The sequence below is a fragment of the Nerophis lumbriciformis genome, linkage group LG03, assembly GCF_033978685.3.
Source record: "Nerophis lumbriciformis linkage group LG03, RoL_Nlum_v2.1, whole genome shotgun sequence".
Lineage (NCBI taxonomy): Eukaryota > Metazoa > Chordata > Actinopteri > Syngnathiformes > Syngnathidae > Nerophis > Nerophis lumbriciformis.
The window spans coordinates 31,280,144-31,295,500 of NC_084550.2; the positions used below are offsets into that span (position 1 = coordinate 31,280,144).

The 15,357-nt window shown below is 36.0% G+C and overlaps 1 protein-coding gene across 8 annotated transcripts in view; it reads left to right on the forward strand.

The window, feature by feature from the left end:
• Positions 1 to 1,016: 1,016 nt before the first annotated feature.
• The window catches only part of LOC133582976 (transcriptional enhancer factor TEF-5-like), a 111,033-nt gene continuing 96,692 nt past the window's right edge, over positions 1,017 to 15,357 (forward strand). For all 8 annotated transcript variants that reach the window (XM_061937092.1, XM_061937098.1, XM_061937113.1 and 5 more), the window contains exons 1-2: positions 1,017 to 1,168; positions 1,511 to 1,582. The gene's annotated coding sequence lies outside the window, so the exon portion shown is untranslated. The remainder of the gene's footprint in view (positions 1,169 to 1,510; positions 1,583 to 15,357) is intronic.

Consider the following 15,357-nt stretch of genomic DNA (forward strand, 5'->3'; position numbering starts at 1 on the left):
AAGCTTAACCTATTATTACTATAACAAACTACACGGTTAATATAGGTTGTTTCTCTTTCTTCCCCTCCATTTATCTGCTTTCTTTTGTATTTCAAGTTATCATGATGTATATGTATTGTTCCATTTGAACTATTTTATTGTTGATACTAGAGGTAATTATTGTTGTTATTCATTATCAATAGTGATATTTCTATTGGTATTTGTATTGGTCCATTTGTAGTGTAATAATGTTATTGTTTTTTATTTACTAACTACTTTTTTGGTATCACTTTTACTATCATATTTGATCATATCCTATTTGATGTTGTTGTTGATGTTATTGTTGTGTTTGTTGTTGTTGTCTCTCTGTCTTATCTCCCTCTTCCTTTATATCTCTTTATATCTCCTCCTGCTGTGGTCCAAACTTAAAATTAAACCATGTCATAAAGTCAAATACTAATAAGTATCCCACACTTCTCTTTTGAAAAGTAAATGTGTACAGCAGATATAGATCATCTACATCAACTATATGATCATCTACATGAACTATATGATCATCTACATCTACTATATGATCATCTACATCAACTATATGATCATCTACATCTATGTGATCATCTACATCTACTATATGATCATCTACATCAACTATATGATCATCTACATCTACTATATGATCATCTACATCAACTATATGATCATCTACTTCAACTATATGATCATCTAGATCTACTATATGATCATCTATATCTACTATATGATCATCTACTATATGATCATCTACATCTACTATATGATCATCTATATCTACTATATGATCATCTACATCAACTATATGATCACATCTACTATATATCTGTATGATCATTGGCCAAGACAGATAAAAAAACAAGAGTAAATAAGTATCGCGAGAATACAAGTGATACCACAGTTCAGTATCGGCCGCCCCGCTCCTCACTTGGGGGGCGTGGCTTGCGTGGCAGGCCCCGCCCCCGTCCGTTGATTGACGCTCACCAATGGCCTCCTGGTCTCCTCCTCCTGCCCGCGTCTTCCAGTGGAGTGCGTTGATTTCATACCAGAGTCATACTTCACATTCCACGTCTGCTGTCAAAGCTCACTGCAAATATTCGCCCAAACATTGGCGAGCAAAGTGGGGAAAATCCATCAAGGACGGCGATTTGAGAAGAAGGTAAGTTGTTTCAAATCTCCTGGAGCGGCGAGTTGTGCTCTCTTCTACTGGCTCAACTACTAACTACTACTAACTACTAACTACCAACTACTAGCTCTCTGCTCAACTCTACTAGCTCTCTTCTCTCGCTGCTCGCTGCTCGCCGCTCGCGCTGAAGTTTTGGGATCTTTGTCATTTTTCACATTTTTCTCCGCGGAGCTGCCCGCGTTGGGAGGGAAGAAGGCAGAAGGAAAGAGCGACTTTGTGTTGGAGTGTGGAGTGTTAGTGTGGAGTGTTAGTTTGGAGTGTGGAGTGTTACACGTCCAACATGTCTTCTGACAGCCTTTTTCTCGCTTTCTGCAGAACTTCCACGCCAGCACGTCCACGGGAGACATTAACCACCTCCAGTCTGCTTTGCTGCTGCATTTTGCCAAGGTAAGACATCTTTTACACTCCTTTAAACTCCTTTGTGGAACTTCTGTGGCTTCCAACATGGATACACACTTTTTAAATAAATCTATCATCTCGCTATTGCTACTGTTAGCACTTTAGCAACTTGCTATATTGCTGTTTAGACACATTTAAAGCGACATTTCAAACTTTCAACATGTATACACACTTTTTAAATAAAGATATAATCCACTCTATTGTTACTGTTAGCACTTTAGCAACTTGCTATATTGCTGTTTAGACACATTTAAAGCGACATTTCAAACTTTCAACATGGATACACACTTTTTAAATAAAGAAATAATCCACTCTATTGCTACTGTTGGCACTTTAGCAACTTGCTATATTGCTGTTTGGACACATTTAAAGCGACATTTCAAACTTTCAACATGGATACAGACTTTTTAAATAAAGATATCATCTCTCTATTGCTACTGTTAGCACTTTAGCAACTTGCTATATTGCTGTTTAGACACATTTAAAGCGACATTTCAAACTTTCAACATGGATACACACTTTTTAAATAAAGATATCATCTCTCTATTGCTACTGTTAGCACTTTAGCAACTTGCTATATTGCTGTTTAGACACATTTAAAGCAACATTTCAAACTTTCAACATGGATACACACTTTTTAAATAAATATATAATCTCACTATTGCTACTGTTAGCACTTTAGCAACTTGCTATATTGCTGTTTAGACACATTTAAAGCGACATTTCAAGCTTCCAACATGGATACACACTTTTTAAATAAAGAAATCATCCACTCTATTGCTACTGTTAGCACTTTAGCAACTTGCTATATTGCTGTTTGGACACATTTGAAGCGAAATTTCAAGCTTCCAACATGGATACACACTTTTTTAAATCAATAAATATTTCACTCTATTGCTAATGCTAGCACTTTAGCAACTTGCTATATTGCTATTTGGACCTGGGTGCTATACAGTATATGTATATATTGTGGTATCTGCTGATGTAGTTCTGTTGTAGTTGTAAAAAACATATAAAAAAAAAGAAAGAAGATTGACATCGATAAAAAAAAGAGGCTGATACGGATATGCGTTGTCATGTCTTTGTGATCATGTTTTGTTTTAGTTATGTCCTGTTGGTTTAAGACTTTTTAGTTCCTGTTTACGCTCTCTTGTTTGGTCACCATAGCAACCCATTAGTTTCACCTGTTTCCCGTTTGGAATCACACACCTGTGTTAATCATGATCACTACTATTTAAGCCTGTCACTTTCAGTTAGTCTGCCTGGGGACATTGACTTCTGCTAACTCTGATACCTCTGTCATTATCATGCCCTGTTTATGCTTCATGCCATGCCACGTAAGTCTTAGTTTTTTCACGTCACAGTAAGTGTTTTCGTTTTCATGTCCATAGCTTTTGCCCAAGTGCTAGTTTATTGTTTAGTTCATAGGCAAGTTTTGTGTCCGCCTTGTGCGCGCCTTTAGTTTGTACCTTTTGTTAGTGTTAAAATAAAATGATGTATTTACCTTCACGTCACGTCCGCTCCAATTCCTTTGCATTCCGGGAAAACAAAGCATCCCATAGTCCACGTCATGACATACGTCAACATGCCAAATATCAGCATCGGGTTCCATTTGTGCTGTAATCTGCATTATTTGATCTAGTTTGTGGAATTATATGATGCTAAAACCACCGGGACAGAAGATTGCATGCATGTACAGTAAACGTAAGGCATTTTGACTCCTTTCTGGCTTGGTGCGTCTTACTCTGAAGTCAACAAACATGCTATAACATACCTGCCAACTACTCCGGTTTTCCCGTAATTAGTACGGTTTTCATCAACCTATTCCGGGTTACGGTTGCAGTGATAAAAAATACGGTTTTTCATTAATTTAAAAAAAACATTTTTTTTAAAATGCGCGAGGCTATTTATAGCACCGCTGCCAAGCACGAGGCACCTGTTGCCATTGTTTCCAAACGAGCGAACTATCATGGAATCAGCCGGAGAAAAATCGCAAACGAGTCTTAAACCGAAAAGAAAACTGCAGTCATTCCGTGAAGAATATTCAAAAGCCTATCCGGGAATAATTATCCGTTCCAAAAAGGGTGAAAACTACGCGAATTGCACCTTGTGCAGACAAGATTTTTCGATCGGACACGGAGGAATTAGCGATGTAAAAGACCACGTTGGGACAAAAGAACACAAGTCTAATGCCGTTGCTAGCGATACAAGTGGAAAACTTTCAACGTTTTTTCGGATTTTAGCCACAAAAAGGTAATGACACCAATGTTATCTATTGGAATTGTTTAGTACTGTTATACTGTTAAAAGTGTTTATACTATTTATGCTTTCAAGTCCAAGTTGAAGAAATCTTGTTAAATGTTGACAGCATAACTACCAAAATACAGAAGTATGTCCTTAATATTTTTGCAGTGCTATTTCTGTTGAAAAGTTAAAATGATTACATTAGAGATGTGATGTGCCACTTTTCAAGTGTCTGATGGCTTAAATTAATTGTCATTAATTTTTCATATTTTGAATTATTTTGAAAGGCTTACAAAAAAACTACATTTGAATTGTAATTCCCTGCTATTGACAGGACTATTAATTTTAATGAAGTTAGCTTACCATGTTTACAGTATGATAATTGTGATAGAAATGTGAATTTTAGGCACATAATATTTTATACAATTGAACAAGGCAGTAGATTATACAAGCTTGGACAGAAAGTTAATAATGACACCAATTTTTTTTTTAATGGAATTGTTTAGTACTGTTTTACCATTTGTTTACTGTAAAAAGTGTTTATACTGTTTATACTTTCAATTAACAAATTGAAGTCTTGTGAAAGGTTGACAGGATAACTGGCATTAACTGTCAAAATAATTTCAAACTATTGAAATTAGCTTACAGAATAAACATGTCAATCAACCCATATGATTTTTGCTGTAATATTTTTGTTTTCAAAAGTCACTGTGACTGATAGAAAAGTGATGGTTTTAGCAACATTTTAACCTGTCTGAATGCTAATAATCATTTTGCGTCGGGGGCGAAGCCTGAACCCCCCACCAGGACTTTGTCCTGGACCTACCGGGTTTTTCTGATTTCAAAAGTTGGCAGGTATGCTATAACTTACTCTGATGTCAACAAACATGCTATAACTTACTCTGATGTCAACAAACATGCTATAACTGACTCTGATGTCAACAAACTTGTTATAACTTACTCTGATGTCAACAAACTTGCTATAACTTAGTTGGATGTCAACAAACTTGCTATAACTTAGTCTGATGTCAACAAACTTGCTATAACTTACTCTGATGTCAACAAACTTGCTATAACTTAGTTGGATGTCAACAAACTTGCTATAACTTAGTCTGATGTCAACAAACTTGCTATAACTTAGTCTGATGTCAACAAACTTGCTATACCTTAGTTGGATGTCAACAAACTTGCTATAACTTAGTCTGATGTCAACAAACTTGCTATAACTTAGTCTGATGTCAACAAACTTGTTATAACTTACTCTGTGTCAACAAACTTGCTATAACTTAGTTGGATGTCAACAAACTTGCTATAACTTAGTCTGATGTCAACAAACTTGCTATAACTGCCTCTGATGTCAATAAAAATGCTACAACTGACTCTGATGTCAACAAACTTGTTCTAACTTACTCTGATGTCAACAAACTTGCTATAACTGGCTTTGATATCAACAAACTTGCTATAACTTGGTCCGATGTCAACAAACTTGCTATAACTTACTCTGATGTCAACAATCTTGCTATAACTTAGTTGGATGTCAACAAACTTGCTATAACTTAGTCTGATGTCAACAAACTTGCTCTAACTTAGTCTGATGTCAACAAACTTGCTATAACTTAGTTGGATGTCAACAAACTTGCTATAACTTACTCTGATGTCAACAAACTTGCTATAACTTAGTCCGATGTCAACAAACTTGCTATAACTTACTCTGATGTCAAAAAACTTGCTATAACTTAGTCCGATGTCAACAAACTTGCTATAACTTACTCTGATGTCAACAAACTAGCTATAACTTAGTCCGATGTCAACAAATTTGCTATAACTTACTCTGATGTCAACAAACTTGCTATAACTTACTCTAATGTCAACAAACTTGCTATAACTTAGTCCGATGTCAACAAACTTGCTATAACTTACTCTGATGTCAACAAACTAGCTATAACTTAGTCCGATGTCAACAAATGTGCTATAACTTACTCTGATGTCAACAAACTTGCTATAACTTAGTTGGATGTCAACAAACTTGCTATAACTGACTCTGATGTCAACAAACTTGCTATAACTTAATTGGATGTCAACAAACTTGCTATAACTGACTCTGATGTCAACAAACATGCTATAACTTACTCTGATGTCAACAAACTTGTTATAATGATGTCAACAAACTTGCTATAATGATGTCAACAAACTTGCTATAACTGACTCTGATGTCAACAAACTTGCTATAACTGACTCTGATGTCAACAAACTTGCTATAACTTAATTGGATGTCAACAAACTTGCTATAACTTACTCTGATGTCAACAAACATGCTATAACTTACTCTGATGTCAACAAACTTGCTATAACTTACTCTGAAGTCAACAAACATGCTATAACTTACTCTGATGTTAACAAACTAGCTATAACTTACTCTGATGTCAACAAACTTGCTATAACTTACTCTGATGTCAACAAACATGCTATAACTTACGCTGATGTCAACAAACTTGCTATAACTTACTCTGATGTCAACAAACTTGCTATAACTTACTCTGATGTCAACAAACTTGCTATAACTTAGTTGGATGTCAACACACTTGCTATAACTGACTCTGATGTCAACAAACATGCTATAACTTACTCTGATGTCAACAAACTTGCTATAACTTACTCTGATGTCAATAAACATGCTCTAACTTACTCTGATGTCAACAAACTTGCTATAACTTACTCTGATGTCAACAAACTTGCTATAACAAACTTGCTATAACTTAGTTGGATGTCAACAAACTTGCTATAACTTACTCTGATGTCAACAAACATGCTCTAACTTACTCTGATGTCAACAAACTTGCTATAACTTACTCTGATGTCAACAAACTTGCTATAACTTAGTTGGATGTCAACAAACTTGCTATAACTGACTCTGATGTCAACAAACATGCTATAAGTTACTCTGATGTCAACAAACTTGCTATAACTTACTCTGAAGTCAACAAACATGCTCTAACTTACTCTGATGTCAACAAACTTGCTATAACTTAGTCTGATGTCAACAAACATGCTATAACTGACTCTGATGTCAACAAACATGCTATAACTTACTCTGATGTCAACAAACTTGCTCTAACTTACTCTGATGTCAACAAACTTGCTATAACTTACGGTAGTCTGATGTCAACAAACTTGCTATAACTTAGTTGGATGTCAACAAACTTGCTATAACTTACTCTGATGTCAACAAACATGCTATAACTTAGTCTGATGTCAACAAACATGCTATAAGTGACTGTGAGGTCCATCATGTAGCTCATATGTTAGACGACAATATGGCGTGTGTATCTACTTTGTGTTTAAGGTGGCCAACAAACAATCAGTTAGCAGAATCAAGTCTTATATTCAGTCCACTCCTGCTCCTTATTGCTTGTGTCTTTGTGACAAATATTTCCCCAGGATGCAAAATGTTATTTTTTGGAGCCAACAGCTCGTTTGTTGAAGTCCCAGGCGTGACTCCACAGCAGAATGTGGTCCGTCAGGTCGGTGGCACCGAGCAGAAGAACCGGTTTGTGTCGGCCCGTCCGAGGTGCCCAAAGTGCGCCATTTCATTTCTTTGTTTGGCAGGTGGAGTAAATCCACTTCAAACTGATCATCTTCCTGCGTGGGGAAATGAAGTAAACATTTGCAGCCCACACTTAGAAGCATATTTTAATATTCTTACAGCAATGCGCGCGTGAAAGTGAGCTAATCGCTGTAATTAAAAGCGGTTGTGCCTGAGGCATGAGTTAGCTGTCACACGTCACGTCAAGTCAAGGATATTTAGGCCACCATGAAATCCTTTAGTTTTTTTACAAATTATTTTTTAGTTTTTTACAAACTCTTTTTCTATTAAAATTTTAAATTGAATTTTTTTTTTCTATTTACAGTATTCAAACTTTTTCCACAAGGGCTGCGTACTGACTGGTGAAAAGATGGCAGGGGCCACTTTGATGCATGTTGTACATTAAAGACTACATCATTTCTTAGTTTAACATTGTGTTTATGGTAGGACTGGAACATTATGGAACATCTGCTATTAAAATCATGATTAATAACATCATTAATCGTTAATTTGAAAACAATGAGTTAGTAATGAATCAACAACATACATTAAAATAACAATAGCAGTATAATAAAACAATCACATTCAGTTCTTCCGTTTTATTTTTTTTGATTTCATTTTTTACTTTCCAAACCTATTTTACACCCATACAGTGTGGCTTTTTGGTCCTAAATTCAATTTAATAAAAGCATACATCCTCACATTTATTGGCAAAATACATATTTGTAGTTTGGCTTTGTGTGAGTTTAAGTCAAAGCATACAAATTGTGTAAATGTATCGATAAGTGCCTTAAGCATATTGTGCTTGTGTAAGGTACTGTTTGGAAACATTTATTTTGTAAAGTGCAGTCAGACCGGATGTTGCGCACAGCGCTCTTATTGTGGAGGAGGGGAGTGTGATGCTGTTGACATGTGTTGTGTGTGTATGATTGTTTGTACATTGATGTTACATCCATGATGTCATTCACAACAACACAACAGTTGAGATGTGTTGTGTGTGTATGATTGTTTGTACATTGATGTTACATCCATGATGTCGTTCACAACAACACAACAGATGACATGTGTTGTGTGTGTATGATTGTTTGTACATTGATGTTACATCCATGATGTCGTTCACAACAACACAACAGATGACATGTGTTGTGTGTATGATTGTTTGTACATTGATGTTACAACCATGATGTCGTTCACAACAACACAACAGATGAGATGTGTTGTGTGTGTATGATTGTTTGTACATTGATGTTACATCCATGATGTCGTTCACAACAACACAACAGATGACATGTGTTGTGTGTGTGTATGATTGTTTGTACATTGATGTTACATCCATGATGTCGTTCACAACAACACAACAGATGACATGTGTTGTGTGTGTATGATTGTTTGTACATTGATGTTACATCCATGATGTCGTTCACAACAACACAACAGATGACATGTGTTGTGTGTCTGTATGATTGTTTGTACATTGATGTTACATCCATGATGTTGTTCACAACAAAACAACAGATGACATGTGTTGTGTGTGTATGATTGTGTGTACATTGATGTTACATCCATGATGTCGTTCACAACAAAACAACAGATGAGATGTGTTGTGTGTGTATGATTGTTTGTACATTGATGTTACATCCATGATGTCGTTCACAACAGATTACATGATGTGTGGGTGTGTTGATATCATACAATGATATAATCATTTGGGATGGGAATTAAAAACCTGTTCTTGTCAAGAACTGCTTCCCAGTGTTTTGGTTCCTGGCAATCATTTGCCAGACCTGTTAACGATTCCTTGATGGATGCCTGTGGGCGAGCATGGCGACGCCACACACTGTGGAGAGTTATTCACCAGAAAGTATGTCAACTTGCAGTACTTGCAGAGTGCAAATACTATGAGAAACATCAACCCACACGTGCTAACTTTGAAGGGAAGACATGTATTTCACCCAGCATGAACGGCCAGCTGCAAAGTCAGCAGTCTTCTGCTGTGACTAAGCAACACTTTCTATCATATTAGCGTCTCATTGTCAAAGCTGCTGTTATTACCGGCTAAGAATGACTCCCACGCAATATGTGAGGAGACGCCTCCTGATACCAAGTCGTAACAGGGGCAGTATTAGTCATCACGATACTGATGCTGATACTTCACATTTGAAAGATCATTAAATAAATAGAACAATAATGGATAATCAGACAAAAACACAGGACAGCTCCAGATTGGAGAAACTGATCAGGCGGGCCGGTTCTAAGATGGGAATAAAAGTGGACTCACTGGTGACGGTGGCAGAGAAGAAGACTGTGGAAAAACTAGTGAGCATCGTGGATGATGCCAGTCACCCTCTGCATAGCATTATCAGTAGCCAGAGGAGCCTGTACAGTTCTAGACTGCTTCATCCCAAGTGTAGGACTAATAGACTCAAAAACTCCTTTGTCCCACACGCCATTAGACTGTACAACTGCTCTCTGGGGGGGTACTAGCAATACTTTTTCATAACATGGTCACTACTGCCTAGTTTCTCTTGTTATATTCTTATTTTCCTGTTATATTTTTATTCTCATTGTTGGTTTTTATTTTTATTCTTATTGTAATATGTTTTTATTTTGTTTTAATTTATACCCCCATTATTTACTTTTTACTTTTTACTTTTTAAATTCGATCTCAACTCTGTAAACTGCTGCTGGAATTTTAATTTTCCTGAGGGAATCAATAAAGTACTATCTATCCATCCATCCATCCATCCATCCATAACTTACTCTGATGTCAACAAACTTGCTGTAACTTACTCTGATGTCAACAAACTTGCTATAACTTACTCTGATGTCAACAAACTTGCTATAACTTATTTTAATGTCAACAAACTTGCTTTAACTTACTCTGATGTCAACAAACTTGCGAAAAACTTACTCTGATGTCAACAAACTTGCTTTAACTTATTTTAATGTTAACAAACTTGCTTTAACTTATTTTAATGTTAACAAACTTACTATAACTTACTCTGATGTCAACAAACTTGCGAAAAACTTACACTGATGTCAACAAACTTGCTTTAACTTATTTTAATGTCAACAAACTTGCTATAACTGACTGATGTCAACAAACTTGCTATAACTTACTCTGATGTCAACAAACTTGCTATAACTTACTCTGATGTCAACAAACTTGCTTTAACTTATTTTAATGTCAACAAACTTGCTTTAACTTATTTTAATGTCAACAAACTTGCTTTAACTTACACTGATGTCATCAAACGTGTTATAACTTACTCTGATGTCAATAAACTTGCTTTAACTTATTTTAATGTCAACAAACTTGCTTTAACTTACTCTGATGTCAACAAACTTGCTATAACTTACTCTGATGTCAACAAACTTGCTATAACTTACTCTGATGTCAACAAACTTGTTATAACTTACTCTGATGTCAACAAACTTGCTTTAACTTATTTTAATGTCAACAAACTTGCTTTAACCTACACTGATGTCATCAAACTTGTTATAACTTACACTGATGTCATCAAACTTGTTATAACTTACTCTGATGTCAACAAACTTGCTTTAACTTATTTTAATGTCAACAAACTTGCTTTAACTTGTTTTAATGTCAACAAACTTGCTTTAACTTACTCTGATGTCAACAAACTTGTTATAACTGACTCTGATGTCAACAAACTTGCTTTAACTTACTCTGATGTCAACAAACTTGCTTTAACTTATTTTAATGTCAACAAACTTGCTTTAACTTACTCTGATGTCAACAAACTTGCTATAACTTACTCTGATGTCAACAAACTTGTTATTACTTGCTCTGATGTCAACAAACTTGTTATAACTTACTCTGATGTCAACAAACTTGCTTTAACTTATTTTAATGTCAACAAACTTGCTTTAACTTAGTCTGATGTCAACAAACTTGCTTTAACTTACTCTGATATCAACAAACGTGCTTTAACTTATCTTAATATCAACAAACTTTCTATCAGTATCTACCAAGTGAATATAATTTATACTGCATGGTTTATGGAATGGGACTGTGTATTGTGTTGTGCACCCGCCTCTGTCCCGCCTCTGTCCCGCCTCTGTCCCGTCTCTGTCCCGCCTCTGTCCCGCCTCTGTCCCAGATGCCAAAGGCGATTTTAATGCAGTTTATTCCTAACAACGGAAGGTGCGAAAGCAGTTGTGGTCTAGCTGAAGATGATGGCCACTTCTTCTAGGCCACACGTCAACATGTGGAAGTGATGTTCTGGAGAGACCCAAGCGAGCGCGAGGCCCAAACATTGTGTCCTCGATGAACGTGACACGCCAAGATGCTCAGCAAGAGATTTCAATGCTGTTGGGATAAATGTGGAAGGGATTAACGCGTTCTGCTGCTGTGACAGATTCCCTCCATTGTTCTTAAGCAGCCAGAATGCATCAGGCCGTCCAAAGCCTGCCTCACAGGATGTTTGTCTCACTGGATTTAGCTTGGCGGCCCTCAAAGAGAACATTTGACAACTCAGGTTGTGTCATGGAGGTCAATTAGATTACTTGGGAGTTGCACCTCCCAAAGTGGCTTCTTTTCACTTTTTTTTTTTTACCCCAGCTGCCTTCCTTTACGATGTTTTTAGCAGGACACTCCAAAGATAACCTTGCTTTTAGCACTGAACTACTTGTCAACAACAACAACAACAACATGCAGCGTTTGACGTGGCTAGGTCCACATTAAGAATCCCCTTCTATGGTCTACTCTACAGATCCACACATGTTTTTCAGGGCCGATACCAATACTGATTATCAGAAGTCATAGAGGCCGATAAGCGATATTTAGAGGCGATATTCATTTGCAGTAAAAGTTATTTAAAGATAAATATTATTTGTCAACCAGATGAGGTGTGAATGTTCCAATGCTGAAGTTGAAGTGAAATGCTGACAGAATGTAGTACAAATGTAAGAATGGTTTGAATGTTGAAGAGTTTGAATTTTCAGGAAAACCGAAATTTGGTTTGGAACTTGGGAAAGTGTTAGTTTGAATGTCCAGGATGAGCAGAATGTGTTCATGTTGGATTGGTTTGAATCGCTTGAAAAATGTGGGAATTGTCCAACTTGGAAAAATGTCCCATTCATTTCAATGGGAACTTCCTGGAAATGTGGGAATTTTGGGGAAAAGTGGGATTTTTTGGAAAATAATTAGGAGCATGAATGTCCTGAATTAGCTGAATTGGTTGGTGTTGGAATTGTTTAAATCAGTCAAGAAATGTTGAAGTAGTAACAGTTTTTTTAATTGAAAAATGGTATTACGCAATTTCTGGAAAACCGGGAATTTTTCAAGTTCTTAAACCAACTTGTTATTTTTTCCTGACTAAGAGGATTGTTTGGACAGTGGAACGCTTGAAGTGGGTTGAAAAATGTGAAAAGGAGTAATCACACTAAAAAAGGTTGGAAATAAGTTTAGAAAACATGTTTTCCATTCTTTTCAATGGGAATTTCATGGAAATTTTGGAATTCCTGGAAAAGAGGAATTTTTTTTGAAAATACTAAAAATACTAGAAAACGGTCGAGAAATGTTGAAGTAAGAACATATTTAATTGAGATATAGTATTACAGAATTCCTGGAGTTTCTGGAAAACCGGGAATTTTTTCAGTTCAAAAAACAACTTTGTTTTTTGTCCTGATTAAGAGGAATGTTTTGACTGTGGAACGTTTGAAGTGCATTGAAAAATGTGGAAGGAGTAGTCGACAGAAAAAAGGGTGAAAAAAGGGTTTGAAAAAATGGGAATTCTGGGAAATCCTGAAATTTTTTTTAATTTGGAAAAATGATAGTTTGAAGGTCCAGGATGAGTGGAACATGTTGATGTTGGAATGGTTTGAGTAGCATGAAAAATGTGGGAATTATGCAACTTGGAAAAAAAATTTGGGGAAGAGCGGGATTTTTTGGAAAATGATTAGAAGCATGAATGTCCTGAATGAGCTGAATTGGTTGGTGTTGGAATTGCTTAAATTGATCAAGAAATGTTGAAGTAGTAGCACTTTTTTGATTGAAAAATGGTATTACGAAATTTCGGGAAAACCGGGAATTTTTCAAGTTTTTAAACCAACTTGTTTTTTTGTCCTGACTAAAAGGAATGTTTTGACAGTGGAACACTTGAAGTGGGTTGAAAAATGTGAAAGGAGTCACCGCACTAAAAAAGGTTGGAAATAAGTTTAGAAAAAAAATATCCCATTCTTTTCAATGGGAATTTCATTGAAATTTTGGATTTTCGGGAAAAGAGGGACTTTTTTGGAAAATGCTAAAAAACTAGAATTTTCTGAATGAGTTGAAATGGTTGGTGTTGGAATTTTTCAAAACGGTCAGGAAATGTTGAAGTAGTAACATTTTTAATTGAGATATAGTATTACAGAATTCTTGGAATTTCGGAAAAAGCAGGAATTTTTCCAGTTCAAAAAACAACTTTGTTTTTTTGTCCTGATTAAGAGTAATGTTTTGATGGTGGAACGGTTGAAGTGGGTTAAAAAATGTGGAAGGAGTAGTTGACAGAAAACAGGGTGAAAAAAGGGTTTGAAAAATTGGGAATTCTGTGAAATCCTGGAATTGGTTTTAAACTTGGAAAAATTATAGTTTGAATGTCCAGGATGAGTGGAATGTGTTGATGTTGGAATGGTTTGATTAGGTTGAAAGATGTGGGAATTGTGCAACTTGGAAAAATGTCACATTTATTTCAACGGGAACTTCCTGGAAATGTGGGGAAAAGCTGAATTTTTTTGAAAATGATTAGGGGCATGAATGTCCTGAATTGGTTGGTGTTGGAATTGTTTAAATGGGGCAAGAACTGTTGAAGAAGTAGCACTTTTTTAATTGAAAAATGGTATTACGGTATTTCGGGAAAACCGGGAATTTTTCAAGTTCTTAAACCAACTTGTTTTTTTGTCGTGACTCAGAGGAATGTTTTGACAGTGGAACGCTTGAAGTGGGTTGAAAAATGTGAAAGGAGTCATCTCACTAAAAAAAGGTTGAAAATAAAGTTGAAAAAAAAAAGTCCCATTCTTTTCAATAAGATTTTCATATACATTTCTTCAATTTCGGGAAAAGGGGGAATTTTTTGGAAAATGCTTGAATGAGTTGAAATGGTTGGTGTTGGAATTTTTCTAAACGGTCAGGAAATGTTGAAGTAGTAACATTTTTAATTGAGATATAGTATTACAGAATTCCTGGAATTTCGGAAAAAGCGGAAATTTTTCCAGTTCTGTCCTGATTAAGAGAATGATTTGACGGTGGATCGGTTGAAGTGGGTTAAAAAATGTAGTCTTGTGAAAAAAGGGTTTGAAAAAATAGGAATTCTGGGAATTCCTGGAATGTTTTTAAATTGGGAAAAATAATAGTTTGGATGGCCAGGATGAGTGGAATGTGTTGATGTTGGAATGGTTTGAATAGCTTGAAAAATGTGGGAATTGTCCAACTTGGAAACATTTCCCATTTATTTCAACGGGAACTTCCTGGAAATTTAGGGAAAAGCGGGATTTATTTTTTTTAATATGGGGAAAATACAGGTTAGTACGTAAGGCTAACCTGTGAGAAGGAAGGATGATATTAATTAAAGGACACTTTTTCATGACACACCAATGTAGTCACGGGTGAGCAGGCCACTATTTTAAAACTTTCCATTTGTTTCTGTGATGTCATGTGTCGTTACAGTGATGTCACGTGTTGTTACAGTGATGTCACGTGTCGTTACAGTGATGTCACGTGTTGTTACAGTGATGTCACGTGTTGTTACAGTGATGTCAGGTGTTACAGTGATGTCATGTGTTGTTACAGTGATGTCAGGTGTTGTTACAGTGATGTCTCGTGATGTTACAGTGATGTCATGTGTTGTTACAGTGATGTCAGGTGTTGTTACAGTGATGTCAGGTGTTGTTACAGTGATGTCATGTGTTGTTACAGTGATGTCAGGTGTTG